Source organism: Cajanus cajan, chromosome 3, assembly GCF_000230855.2.
Source record: "Cajanus cajan strain Asha chromosome 3, NIPB_CcT2T_4, whole genome shotgun sequence".
Taxonomy (NCBI): Eukaryota; Viridiplantae; Streptophyta; class Magnoliopsida; order Fabales; family Fabaceae; genus Cajanus; species Cajanus cajan.
In genome coordinates this window covers 31,743,448-31,757,343 of record NC_138519.1, presented here as the reverse complement: position 1 = coordinate 31,757,343, position 13,896 = coordinate 31,743,448, and the positions used below count along the sequence as shown (strand labels likewise).

General features: G+C 44.4%; 1 long non-coding RNA gene across 1 annotated transcript; it reads right to left on the bottom strand.

Annotated features, from left to right (window-relative positions):
* Nucleotides 1-7,859: 7,859 nt before the first annotated feature.
* On the bottom strand, nucleotides 7,860-9,719 carry LOC145955730 (uncharacterized). Its single transcript, XR_014432411.1, has 3 exons — nucleotides 9,164-9,719; nucleotides 8,946-9,079; nucleotides 7,860-8,607 (listed from the first exon to the last, which is right to left on the bottom strand). It is a non-coding gene; the product is annotated as an uncharacterized LOC145955730 (long non-coding RNA).
* Nucleotides 9,720-13,896: the final 4,177 nt, after the last annotated feature.

Below are 13,896 nucleotides of genomic sequence, written 5' to 3'. Positions count from 1 at the left end.
TCCACACTTTTTTTCATAGTTTCAACCCTCTCCTTGAGTATTCTGGGGTTTTTGAGCAGTGTTCTGCCTTAGAAATCACTCGGAGAGTTGATCCGACGAAGTTCTTGAGCCCCGAGCCATTTTGCTTGAGGATCGAACCTAGTCGAAGGGAAATCCTCCGGATTTCCGTAGTCAAAATTTTATAGGAGGGAGCGAGCGGGCTTGTAGAGCGAGGGAACGCCAAAAAGCTTCCCAGTTTTACGAAATATATAAAAGCACGCTTCAAAGGTTTCTTCTTCAAAATCCTTCCTTTTACTGCTTTCTGATTGTTGCATAGCATCTCTAATTTATTCGCCATGTAGATATCTTGTTCATAATCGTTTAGAATAAATAGGGGTAATTTAATAATTTTGTACTATTATTTTTAGAAATAATCTGTCATAGGGAACCCGAAAGGGGCGTTGTGGGGTGCTAACACCTTCCCCACACGTAACCGACTCCCTTACCCAACTCTGGTTGTAATGGCCGAAGTTGATTTATAAAATCAATTGCCTTATCCCTTTTTCCAATGTTTTGAGTAAAACATTGGTGGCGACTCCATGAACCCTTTTACTACGAAAACCACTAATCCATGGAGGGTCCCGCTTGGGATTAACATGGGTTGGTGAGCCTTTTAATAAAATTGCTCGTTTGACGAGGTCTCAGTATGAGAATAAGTCATTCTAGCAATCCACATTTTTAAACAAATAAATGAGTCCAACCATCCTTCGCGAATGCCGAAAGCCCCGTTTCGGGCCGGTGGCGACATCCCAGAGTATTATTTAGGAAGCCTCTACAGGCTTAGACTCACTCAACGCCTGAGTTGGAGAGCTATCTTCCACTGAGGAAGTTTTAAGTCCTTTGACTAGATATACTGCTTGGGTGATCGTGCTTCCATTGGGAATTTTGTCGATCTTGCTTTGATAGCTCTCGCTGGGGATTTGTTCCGTGAGCTTGAGTTGGGTTTTCTCTGGGGAGTATTATTTCTGCGAGCCTCTCCAGGCTCATTTATTCTGTACAGTTGGGGAGTATTATTTCAGCAAGCCTCTCCAGGCTCAATTATTTTAAGAGGGAGTATTGTTTCGGCAAGCCTCTCCAGGCTCAATTATTCTGAGAGAGTATTATTTCAGCAAGCCTCTCCAGGCTCAGTTATTCTGAAGGAGTATTATTTCGGCAAGCCTCTCCAGGCTCAATTATTCTGATGAGGGAGTATTATTTCGACGAGCCTCTCCAGGCTCAATTATTCTGAGAGAGTATTATTTCGGCAAGCCTCTCCAGGCTCAATTATTCTGTATGATGAATTGGTTTTTTGTTCAGCCCGAGAATGCGAGCTGAGACGTCTTTTGGAGAGTATTATTTTGGCAAACCTCTCCAGGCTCAATTATTCTGTATAATTTTGTTGGATTTTCTGTATTTTGCCTTTTTGTTGATTTTGGCTTTTTCTGTGTTTTTGCCTTTTTTGTTGATTTTGGCTTTTTCTGTGTTTTTGCCTTTTTTGTTGATTTCGGCTTTTTCTGTATTTTTTGTTGATTTTGGCTTTTTCTGTATTTTTGCCTTTTTTGTTGGTTTTGGCTTTTTCTGTACAGAAATGTCTCTGAGGAGTATTATTTTGGCGAGCCTCTCCAGGCTCAGTTATTCTGAGAGAGTATTATTTCGGCGAGCCTCTCCAGGCTCAATTATTCTGAGAGTATTATTTCGGCGAGCCTCTCCAGGCTCAGTTATTCTGAGGAAGTATTTTTTCAGCAAGCCTCTCCAGGCTCAATTATTCTGTACAAACTGAGGAGTATTGTTTGTATCCTTGCCTTTTTTCATTTTCGGCTTTTGTTGACTGCTGTCATACAAAGCAATTTTCTATTTTTTCTATTTTATGCAATTGCCTCGTGGTAAGGTCTTTAAATGTGCAACTAATGTGTGTGATGCACGCGATGCAAGTTTTTATTTTTGTTCTTTTATTTAGAAAAGTGAATGGCTCTCCCTATCCTCCTTTTCTTGGAGGAATTTCTGTCATCGACGTGAGGGAATATTTTTGTGAGCCTTTTATGCAGGAGATTATGGATTTTATAGGAACCCCTCCAATTTTCTTTATTGACCGATTATTAAGGAATTTCATACAATTTTTTTTAGAAATACCAATTTAGAGGCATAATCACATGGTCAAGAGAGAAAAGAAACAAATGGATATTTTATTGATATTCACAAGTGTTTTTACAGAAAGATATACAGAAGGAATTTCTGAAGAATGGCTGGCCAGGGTAGGCTATATACATTGGGCTTAACAATTATATCTGTAATTGTTGCTCTTTACATTCCCCTAGTTGCTTCGGGTGAGATGCCTGAGCCAGGAGCGTAGATGCTGCAAGACGCTTGCTTCTAGAAGATAATCACTTGAACCGCCTTTCGGTTTTCGATTCAAGTGACCGTTGTTTGCTTTGTTTTTGTATCTTATTCTTTTGCCCCTAATTTTTGCCTAGGACATATCCTAGCGGGGATAAATTCGCCTTTGTTTTGCCTAGTACCCTTGTACTGGCGGGCTTTTTATTTTGCCCTAACTTTTGCCTAGGACACCCTTTTTGGGTTTTCATCCTAGCGGGCCTATGCAAGCAACGTCTTCAAGCATAGTACTTCTTTACCACGTCAGCGTTGACTGGGTATCGAAGTTCTTTTCCATCCATGTCTGTGAGGATCAGTGCTCCTCTTGAGAAGGCTCATTTTACTACGTATGGTCTTCCGTGATTTGGGGCACACTTTCCGATTTTGTCCTTTTGAGTCGGTAGCAATTCCTTCATTACCAACTCTCCCTCATGGTAGACTCGAGGGTGGACTTTCTTGTCAAAAGCCTTTTTTGATCTTCCTCTGATAGGCTTGACCATGGCATATGGCATTCAGCCGTTTTTCTTCAATGAGGTTCAACTGGTCATACCGGCTTTGAACCCATTCTGCTTCGGAAAGTTTTGCTTCCATGATTACCCTTAGGGAAGGTATTTCGACTTCGACGGGTAGCACTGCCTCCATCCCATAGACGAGGGAGAATGGAGTAGCTCTTGTAGATGTGCGTACAGAAGTCCTATAACCATGGAAAGCGAAGGGTAACATCTCGTGCCAGTCCTTAAATGAGACAACCATCTTTTGCACTATTTTCTTGATGCTCTTATTGGTTGCCTCGACTGCCCCATTCATCTTTGGCCGATATGGGGAAGAGTTATGGTGTTGGATCTTGAATTCTTGGCACAGTTCTTCCACCATTTTGTTGTTCAGATTAGATCCATTATCAGTGATGATTTATTTCTCCGTGCTTCCACTAGATTATCCTAAAATCTTTTGGGACAAGAGAGAAAAGAAAAGAAAGATATTTTTGTTCTGAAGTTTGTGTTTTAGAGGGGATTTATTTTTCAAAAATGGTTTTTGTAAGAATGAATGGCCAAGGTAGGCTTATGTGTTTAGGCTTGTTTGATTAAACACTTATGAAGTTAGAAAATCGTGTTGTGATTCGACAACTTGGATAGCTTCCCTTGAACCTTTCTTTTTGAATTCGGTTCATGGTACCATCATGGATTTATTTTTGTTTTTTGATTGTCCTTATTTTTGCCTAAAACACCCTTTTGTGGCGTTTTAGCGGACCTTTGTTTTTGTTTATTTTTGTAACCCTAACTTTTGCCTAGGTTACCCTTTCGTGGGATTCCTAGCGGGTCTTTTGCTCTTATTTTTGCGCAGTCCCCTTTTTTGAGTTTCCTGCCGAGCTTCTTTTATTTTGAAAGATTTCTTTTTACCCATGATGGCACTTGTCAAGGCCAAGGGAAGGTGCTCCAAGTCGTCACACACACCTCCACATGAAAATGATGTGGGTTTATTATTATTAAGATGATTTTAACCTCATTCATGTTTATTCAAACAGGGTTAAAAATGATGTGGTTTAGAATTTTATTATAAGCAAGAAAAGAAGCAATGAAGAATGATTTTATTATAATCATAGCGGAAACATGTGTCCTTATTTCATCACTGATATGGGTCCCAATGTTGACCTCTTATATCTCTCGGCCATGCCCCAAATTCACAGTCTCCAATTTCTCTTGACGAGCTTCTTGATCTAGCAATCTTTGCAGATCCGGAGAAATGGTCTTCTCATCACTGTCCAACTCAACCCATTTATCCTCAACTTTCGGATCCCGGTCAGAGCGAACAATTACAGACATAATTATTTTATTGGTTCTGTTTAGGTTTAGAATTATTAATGAGAGAGAAAAGAACAAAAAAGAGAGTAATGTGAAAAATGCCTCTTTATTGATATGTATTAAAACTGTAGAAAAACCCTTATTTACATGAAAGGTCCTCATGATCTCGGGTACTGATCATGAGTCCCAAAAAGAAAATTAAGGAGGGGCCCTATCGTGGCTTGCCCTTCTCTCTACTCCTGCTTTGGCAGAGGGTTCTTGCTCACGTCGGGCGCTGTCGAATCGAAGGTGACCCACCCAGCATCAATAAGGTCTTGGACCTTATATTTGAGAACTCTGCAGTTCTCCGTTGAGTGCCCCGGTGCCCCCGAATGGTATAGACATTTATCTTGTGGATTGTACCAATCGGGGTAGGGTGGATCCATTTTCTTTGGTGGAACATAAGCTAGAAGACGTGCTTCCACTAGCTTTGGCAGGAGGTCGCTATATGTGGTCGGAAGTTTATCAAACTTCCTCACAGGGTTGTATTGCGACTTTCCCGACTTCGAAGTGGAAGAAGATGAAGAAATATTTATGGCGTTGACTCCTCCCTCCTTCTTCTTCCTGAAGGCCTTCTTAGCTTCATATGATTGGGAAGGCTTAGCCAGCTTCCCACTTTTAAGTCCTTGTTCCACTCTCTCCCCAATGGTGATGATGTCCGAGAAGAGTGTTGTCGTGTTCCCTATCATCTTGTCATAATAGGGACCGGTCAACGAGTTTATGAATAAGGACACCGTCTCCTTATCCGACAGCGGGGGCTCTATCTGTGCCGCCAACTCCCTCCATCGTTGGGCGTACGCCTTGAAAGATTCATCATTTTTCTTACTCAAGGCTTGAAGATCTGACCTATCGGGTGTTAGGTCGATGTTGTATTTATAGCGCTTGAGAAAGGCGTCGGCCAACTGCCTCCATGTGTGTACTAGATTTCCATCTAGCTGCATATACCAGTTGAGCGCGGTATCAGCCAAGCTCTCTTGGAAGCAATGAATTAAGAGCTTTTCATTGGTAGCATATGCAGCCATTTTTCGGCAATACATGGTGAGATGACTTTTGGGGCAAGTCGATCCCACATATTTTGGGAAATCTGGCACTTTAAATTTGGGAGGGAATTGGATGTCCCTCACTAACCACATGTCGGCGGCGTCTTTAATATCGAAATCATGCCCCTCCATAGCCCTTAGCCGATCCTCTAGGGCGTGGAATTGTTCCTTTGAAACTTCGGGCTCTTTAATCATAATTCCAGCCCCAATAGGTATGGCGTGCGGAGGCTCTTCTTCATGCACCTCCTCTTCCTCATGATGATGGGACTCATGGTCACTGTGGTGAGACCCATGTACATTATGGTGACGCATGAGTTCCATCATTTGCGCCATTTGTTCTTTGAGCTGTGAGAGCTCGGCTGTAAGCTTCTTATTTTGGTCCTCCAGCGCTTCCATCTTCTTGATTTTCTGTGCGCGTGTGAGGACAGAGAGATGACCAGCCACTTTCTAAAAATGAATATTTAATTTAATTAATTTATGGAATGAATACGCTCTTGACATGAGCTTGATAACCCTCCATTTTTAAGGCGCTGCCTTTTTAAAACAGAGTGTTACCACCCTCCTTGACTTATGATCTCTCCTCAACGGAGAATCTCGATAATTATGGGTCTCTTCTACTCATGTCAAGAGGTATTGGTGAACCTAGAATGCATGGTTTATGAGGATGCATGATATCTTATTGGTAATGATGCACATGCTCCTCACTTTTATTATATTTTCGCACATGGTCTTTCCTCTCATGTCATGGTTTTTTCATGCATGGGGATTATTCTTTAGACCTTATCACGAGGTTATTTATTAATGCACAAACAATTTGCACATAAACATTTACACAAACAATTCACTCATCCACGAACAGTCACGAGCGAATCACGAGGTAGGGGTTTCCTGCAGAAAGGTGCATATTCAAGGTGGTTCTAACTGTTCTCACCGGTCTGAGGCCCCCAAGGTGCCCCCATTATAGGGACCCAATTCCTCTCGTCGTAAGCCGATGGAAAGCTCCAACGCACTGTCGGACTCGAGTTCATGGTTATCACCTTGAGTGATGCTTTCCGACAACGGTCTACGGGCACCTATAGACCCATTCGACAACCGGCCGTACTAACATCCACTCCCTATGGCTTACCACTCATGCCCCCGGGTATAGAGGGAACTGTTGTGTGCAAAGGTTTGTGTGCAGTTTTTATTTCAAACAATTGCAAAAATTTAAACATACAACAGTTATTTAAAGCCAAATAGGTAAAACGTGTTATTATACAAGCAAGGGGTAATGAAGTAATTTTAACTATTATTTGTTAAAAATAATCTGTCACTAAATGGGACTGACTCTCGAAGCTTCCCCAGCGGAGTCGCCATCTGTCGCCACCGGCCCGAAACGGGCTTTCGGCACTTGCGAAGGATGGTTGGACTCTTTTATTAGTTTAAAAATATGGATTGCTAGAATGACTTATTCTCAAACTGAGACCTTGTCAAACGAGCAATTTTATTAAAAGGCTCACCAATCCATGTTAATCCCAAGCGGGACCCTCCATGGATTAGCGGTTTTCATAAAAAGGAAGGGTTCATGGAGTCGCCACCAATGTTTTACTCAAAACATTGGAAAAAGAAGTTTAAGGCAATCGATTCAAAAATCGACTTCGGCCATTACAACCAGAGTCGGGTAAGGGAGTCGGTTACGCGTGGGGAAGGTGTTAGCACCCCACAGCGCCCCTTTCGGGTTCCCTATGACAGATTATTTATTAAATAATAGCTCAAAATTACTAAATTACCCCTATTTATTATAAGCGATTGTAAATTAAATATCTACATGATGTTAAATTTAAATATGCAACAATCAGAAAGCGGTAAAAGAAGGGATTTTTAGAAAAGAAACCTCTTGAAGCGTGCTTTTTATATATCAAGTAAAACTGGGAAGCTTTTTGGCGTTCCCTCGCTCTACAAGACCGCTCGCTCCCTCCTATAAAATTTTAACTATGGAAATCCGGAGGATTTCCCTTCGACTAGGTTCGAATCTCCAAGCTAAATGCTCGGAATTCCAGAACTTCGTCGGATCGACTCCCAGAGAGATTTCTAGGGCAGAACACTGCTCAAAAACCCCAGAATACTCAAGGAGGGAGTCAAAACTGTGTGGAAAAGTGTCCAATGACGTCCCATTGACGTCATATTTATAGGGAAGAGGCTCAATACGGTTTATGAGGGTCAATACGGTCCGTATTCAAGTTTTGAACTACAATACGGCCGTATTGAATTCAATACGGCCGTATTGAAGTTCAAAAACCTCAATACGGCCGTATTGAAGTTCAGTGCAGCCGTATTGAGTTCAAAAACCTCAATACAGCCGTATTGAAGTTCAGTGCAGCCGCATTGAGTTCAATGCAACCGTATTGAAGTTCAGAAACTTCAATACGGCCGTATTGAACTTCTGGGAGGCCGTATTGGGCTTCATTCCCTCCACTTTCTTATTTTTTGCTACTCTAAGACCTCTAAACCTACAGATTGTCATCCTAGGGTCTTCCAGGGTCTTCCAGGAGTCCTTCCGGGTGACTTTCCTTTGATCTTCGAGAGTCTTCGAGTCTTATTTCCGACCCGGACAATTTTAGGGGTCTACAAGGGAGAGAAAGAAAGTTGGTTCTGTTGGAGTGCAACCACCCTTGCCATGATGATTCTTTCCACAGTGTGTGTGGACTTTAGTCCAATGAAAATGGTATGGGACAGAAATTTGAAGTGTTTTTCTTTCTTTCCCTCACCCAATTAACTAACTCCCCACCTCTTCTTTGCTTATGATAAGACAATGACCCACCTCCATCTCCATCCATAGCCTCACAATTCATCCACAAACTGTTTGAAAGAATATATTCTGCATAAATATAAATGGAGTGTACTAAATCTCTAAATCTTAATATTAGTTCAATCTATTTGTTGAGTGAAGAAACAAAACAGGCTTAATCAAGATCTCTAGTCGCAAGTAAATCCTCCGAACAGTTTCCTAAATTTTCCCCAACAACATTCGTGGTAGTTGTTTCCTTGGCTGCCTGCTCGTGAAAGAAAAGATAAGCTTCTGAATTTGAACTTTAAATCACAAAAGAAAGTGAAAAAATTAAGTGATAACTTCATCTAGCTTAAGACTGTTCCCATTTATCAAGTCAATTATTCTCCCTGGAGTCCCAACCACCACGTCCACACCACGTGAAAGTGCACTCTACTGGGTAACATAAGAAACACCCTCGTAGACACAAACAGTGTTGAGATAAGGCGCAGATTCCTTTATCTCCTTCTCCACTTGCTTGGCCAACTCCCTTGTAGGCGCAAGCACCAAAGCTCTCGGAAGCTTACTAGACCGCCTGCAACAAAGAATCAAATGCATGACCATCAGCATGATATGTAATCATGTGTATGTCCGGATTCATGTTGGATGATCTAAAATCATGTTAAAATTACCAGCTAGTGAAATTTTAAGTAAACGTCCACATGTTGTAAGGTTTCACGTTGAGAAACTAATTTTTCAAGTCCAAAATTGATTTAACTTTGAGTTGAAACAATTCTAAATAGTTTTTCGAGTTGGATAAATAATTATTTTACTGCTAACTTGGTTTTAGAATAAAAAATCGAAACACTTAAAAATCAATTGGTGTTATATATACATAAAGCAAAGTGCAGAACATGAAGGATGATTGATTACCTGTGAGAAGGTGCAAGTTCATCTTCAGTGAGGCCTTTAATAATTGGAATCCCGAACGCCAATGTTTTACCGGTGCTGGTCTTGGCTCGAGCAATGATATCTCTGCCTTCAAGTGCAGGTACTAACACAGCTCTCTAATGATGCATAAAGAAGGAAATGAAGGTAAACATCGGTAGCGTAATGTAACCCTAACAAGTAAGAAAAAAGAGAAAAGGAACCTGAATAGGGAAAAGGTGCGTAATCCCTCGGGTGCGGAGGGTTTTGACAAGGTGCGTGGGCAAGTGGAGCTTGGAAATGTCGAGTTTGTCGGGCTTGGCAGTTTCGGAATGGGAATTTTGGTCGAAGTCGTGGTCGTTTGGGTCGAAGCCTTGGCTTAGTCCTTTGAAGGCTTCTTCACTAAGGAGGGAGGAATTGGGCGTGGCGACGACGGAAGGGACGAAGGTGGGGGTGGGCCTGAGCCCGTTTTGAAGGTGGAGTGGCGGTGGGCTCTGACGACGTCATTTCCCTCAAGCCCCTCCACCACCACCACAAGCCCCAAACACGTCTGGAAGAAGCAGATCTAGGTCCTCCTCCTCCTCAATTTGTTCGTCTGCGCCGTCCTCTTCGTCATCTGGTTGTGGGTTTTCTCGCAGAATCAAAATCAAAAAAACAAAAGGGCTTTGGAGAACGATGGGAAGCAAAGGGTTCAGAGACGACGAAGGCGTTCTTTAGATGTGACGAGCGCGAGGGCTTTCTTTGGTGGTGGCATATGCAATCGAGGAAAGCTATTCAGTTCTACATCGGTCTTAAAGTGAACTGATGTAGATATATTTATGTTTTTTTCTTATTTACGACATTGCCACCGTGCTTTCAGTACTACATCGGTCCTCCAACAAACCGATGTAAATACTTAATATTACATCGTTTTCTTTTAAAACCGATGTAAAATACCACCGCAATTTATTTTTACATCAGTTATACTAAAACCGATGTAAAATTGGCGATGTTGATGAATCCTTTTCTAGTAGTGGTCCCTTCTTTGTTAGGGTTGTTTTCTGAGGAGGAGTACCAGGTACTTCCTTTTTATTTGCTTCTTCTCTTTTTTCATGGCCGGTGGAAGTGGTGACGGATCCTCTGCGTCTGCCAGGGGCAAGGCGCGTGGCAAGGTGGTGGCCGCCGGAAGGGTCACTGTTGAGAAGAAAGATTCGTCGCCACCTAAGGGCCCAGAGTCGGGCATTCCTGGTTACGACTGGGTCAAACGCGAGGTGGCCGAGGCTCAGAGCATTTTTCGCTCTTTCCTCGAAGTGAATGCGTTTCGGAGAGCGCATAGGGTTTGCGATTCCTCCATTTCCCACATGATTCGGCTTGAGCCCTGTCAGGCTGATGAGGGCGTGTATATGGGGAGGTCTACTGATCCCCCTCATTTCTATGTATATCAATGCTTTTTTAGGGATTTGGGTGTCTATCTTCCTTTTACCGAGTTTGAGTGCGATTTTTTGAATTTCATCAACGCGGCTCCTTGCCAGTTGCATCCCAATAGTTGGGGTTTTTTGAGGGCTTTTCAGGTCCTGTGTACAGTTCTAGGTATAGAGGTGTCTCTTCGCGTCTTTCTTCATTTTTATCAGTTGAAGATGGGCGTTCCGCCTTATGGCATTTTGTCCCTGAGCGGGAGTAGGGATGGGGCTTGTTTACTCCCTACTCCCAATCGTATAAGAATTTCAAGCAGGAGTTTTTCCGGGTCGCCCTTGTGGGTGTTGACCCTTTGGAAGACGAGGTGTTCTACTTCGGCGGTTTGCCGAGGTTTCCATTCTATTGGTGTCCCAAGCTGTCCAGGTTTCACGGTTTGAGGGATCTGAAGGTGACGGCCGTGGAGACGGCCGCCATCAAGAATCTTGCCGCGCTCCCTCGTCCGTTGGATTGCAAGCTCGTCTTGTCGCTTGCGAATTCGCCTTTCAGGGAGAGGGGCGTAGAGAGTGAGTATTATGTGCTCTGGTAGGTTTTTAGGACTTCTGTGGTTGCCGGTTATTGATGTCTTTCTGTTTCTTTTCTGCAGACATTATGGGCAGAAACTTGTGGCGTCAGCTTAAACACCACTACAATGTTTCCGAGCTCGAGGTTCCCAAGCCTCCGGAGGAGGATGCTGTCTCCCTAAAGACCCACCGGAAGAGGAAGAGGGGGAAGGAGGAGGTCGGGGGGACCTCCGCTTCTCACGATGTCGAGGAGGCGACCTCCCGGGTTGTGGACGCTGTGGATCTCACCGACAGCCCTCCGGCCAAGGAGGCTTCGCCAGTGGCTACGGCGGAGGTGGTGCAGGGTGTCGGGCTTACTGCACCGGATGCCGAGGTGAGTAGCTTATCATATGCACGCGTTTTCCGTGTTAGTTCCCCGTCTTTGTTTTTTGAGGCGTTATGGATCCCTTTGCAGGGCGGGGTTGGCGTTGCTGAGGTGGAGGTCTGCGTGTCCGAGCAGACCGTCCAAGTTGCCAAGGTGGTAAGTATTGTCTTCTCGGACTTTTACTATGGCTTTTTGCTATGTTGCCTGGCTATTTGATCTGGGTGATTTTTTGTAGGCAGGAAGTGCCTCTGGGCCTGAGCTGCAGGCGGGGAAAGCCGCTGAACCTGAGGTGCAGGCGGGAAAAGCCGCTGAGCCTGAGGTGCAGGCGGGAAATGCCGCTGATCCTGAGGTGCAGGCTTCCGGGCTGGCCGCCCAGGCTGCTGGGGTGAGTCTGGTTTTTTGTTTTGTTTTGTTTTTGTGGCTTTCTCGCATGTCTCCTTATCTATTTGTGATTCGGGACTGGTGTTTGCAGGCGGGCTCATCGTAGGGGCCTTCCCAGACCCAATATCTGTCCCATCGCTTTGGGAAGGGGATAGATACGGTGCGGCTGGATCACGTGAGCGCGTCCGCCGGTATGGATTCATTATGGAGCGCGGGGGTGACCGCGGAGAGGTTCTTTTCTTAGGGTTCGTTGAGCTCCGAGGACCAGGGATTGATTGACAGGATCGGTCCCGAGGACAATTTTGATGCTGCCCAGGTCATGCTGCAGAGGGTGATAGGCATAATGAGTCACTGGAAATCCAAGTGGGGCCAGCAGCGAGAAGACTTGGCCAAGCAGCAGTAGGAGCTGGCTAAGCGGGAGCAGGAGCTGGCCAAGCAAGAGCAGGAGCTGGCTAAGGTGAAGGGCCGGCTTCAGCCATGGAAGGAGGCGAACAAGATCTTGAGGGAGGATAACAAGACTCTCACCGCGGCTCTTGATGAGGCGAAGCGGCGGGAGGCTGAGCTCCGGACCGCGCGTAGCGACCTTGCGCGGGTGCAGAAATCTCTTGAGATTGCATTGCGGTCCAATGAGGCTTATGCTTCTCGAGTGGGGGAGCTGTAGGAGCTCGCCGCTTTTTCTCGAGCGCGAGCCCATTCTTTGGAGGACGAGGTGACGTCCTCCCGTGACCAGGTGCGGGTCTTAGAGGATGTTGTGGCCTCTCTGTCGCCACCCGCCGAAACGGACATTGGCATTCGCGACGATGGTTGGACTCTTTTTTAGTTTTGAAAAATGATGGATTGTTAGAACGACTTATTCTCAAACTGAGACCTCATCGAACTAACAATTTTGTTAAATGATTCTCACCAATCCGTGTTAATCCCAAATGGGACCCTCCATGGATTAGTGGTTTTCGCAAAAAGGGGTTCTTGGAGTCGCCACCAATGTTTTACTCAAAACATTGGAAAAAGACATAAGGCAATTGATTTTCGCAAATCAACTTTGGCCATTACAACCAGAGTTGGGTAAGGGAGTCGATTACGTGTGGGGAAGGTGTTAGCACCCCACAACGCCCCTTTCGGGTTCCCTATGATGGATTATTTCATAAATAATAGCGTAAAATTACTAAACTACCCCTATTTATTAGAACGATTATAAGTAAACTATCTACATGATGAAAGCTTTAAACGTGCAATGCAACAATCAAAAAGCGATAAATGAAAGCGGTAAAAGAAAGGATTTGGAAAGAAAGCTTCGAAGCAGGCTTTTATATATTCAAAAAGGAGTTAGGAGGCTTTTTGGCGCTCCTTCCCACTACACGTTCGCTCGCTCCTTTCCCTAAAAATAAATATTAACTATGGAAATCAAAGAGATTTCCCTTCGACTTGTTCGAGTCTCAAGCTAAAGGCTCGTGAACTCAAGAACTTAGTCGGATCAGCTCTCGGAGAGATTTCTAGGGCAGAGAATAGCTCAAAAACCCAAGAATACTCAGCCAGAGGGTGGAGAAATGCTCCAAAATGTGTGGAAGGACGAGCCAATGACGTCCTATTTATAGGATTGAGGCGCAGTACGACCTAAGGAGTCAATACGGCCCGTACTGAGTTTTTGAACTACAGTACGGCCGTACTAAATTCAGTACGGCCGTACTGAAGTTCAAAAACTTCAGTACGGCCGTATTGATTTCATTATGGCCGTATTGTAGTTCAAATGGCTCAGTACGGCCGTACTGAACCTCTAGGAGGGCGTATTGAGCTCCAATCCTCACACACCCTTATTCTAAGCTACTCTAAGACTTCTAGACCTACAAAGAATCATCCTAGGCTCTTCCAGGAGTCCTTCCGGCTGACTTTCCTTCGGTCTTCGAGAGTCTTTGAGTCTTATTTCCGACCTGGACAATTTTAGGGGTCTACAGCTGCCCCCCCTTTACTTAGTCGAACGACTTTTTTTGGTGTACCGGTTGACAAGTAAAGGAGTTGACCCAATTGTCCGGGGAGTAAGCCATCCTTCCGACTTGTAGTGTCTTCAGGTGGGAAAATTGTTGAGTAGCCTCTCTAGGTTGAGTTTGCCCTCTCCAGGGTGAGTATTAGTCGTCGCCTCTCCAGGCTCGTGCATACCTCGGTGTTTATGACGACCTCGGTAGCGTGAGTTTGCCCTCTCCAGGGTCTGCGTGCCTCCGTGTTTCTGACGACGTTGGCAGCTGCATACCTCTGTGTTTCTGAC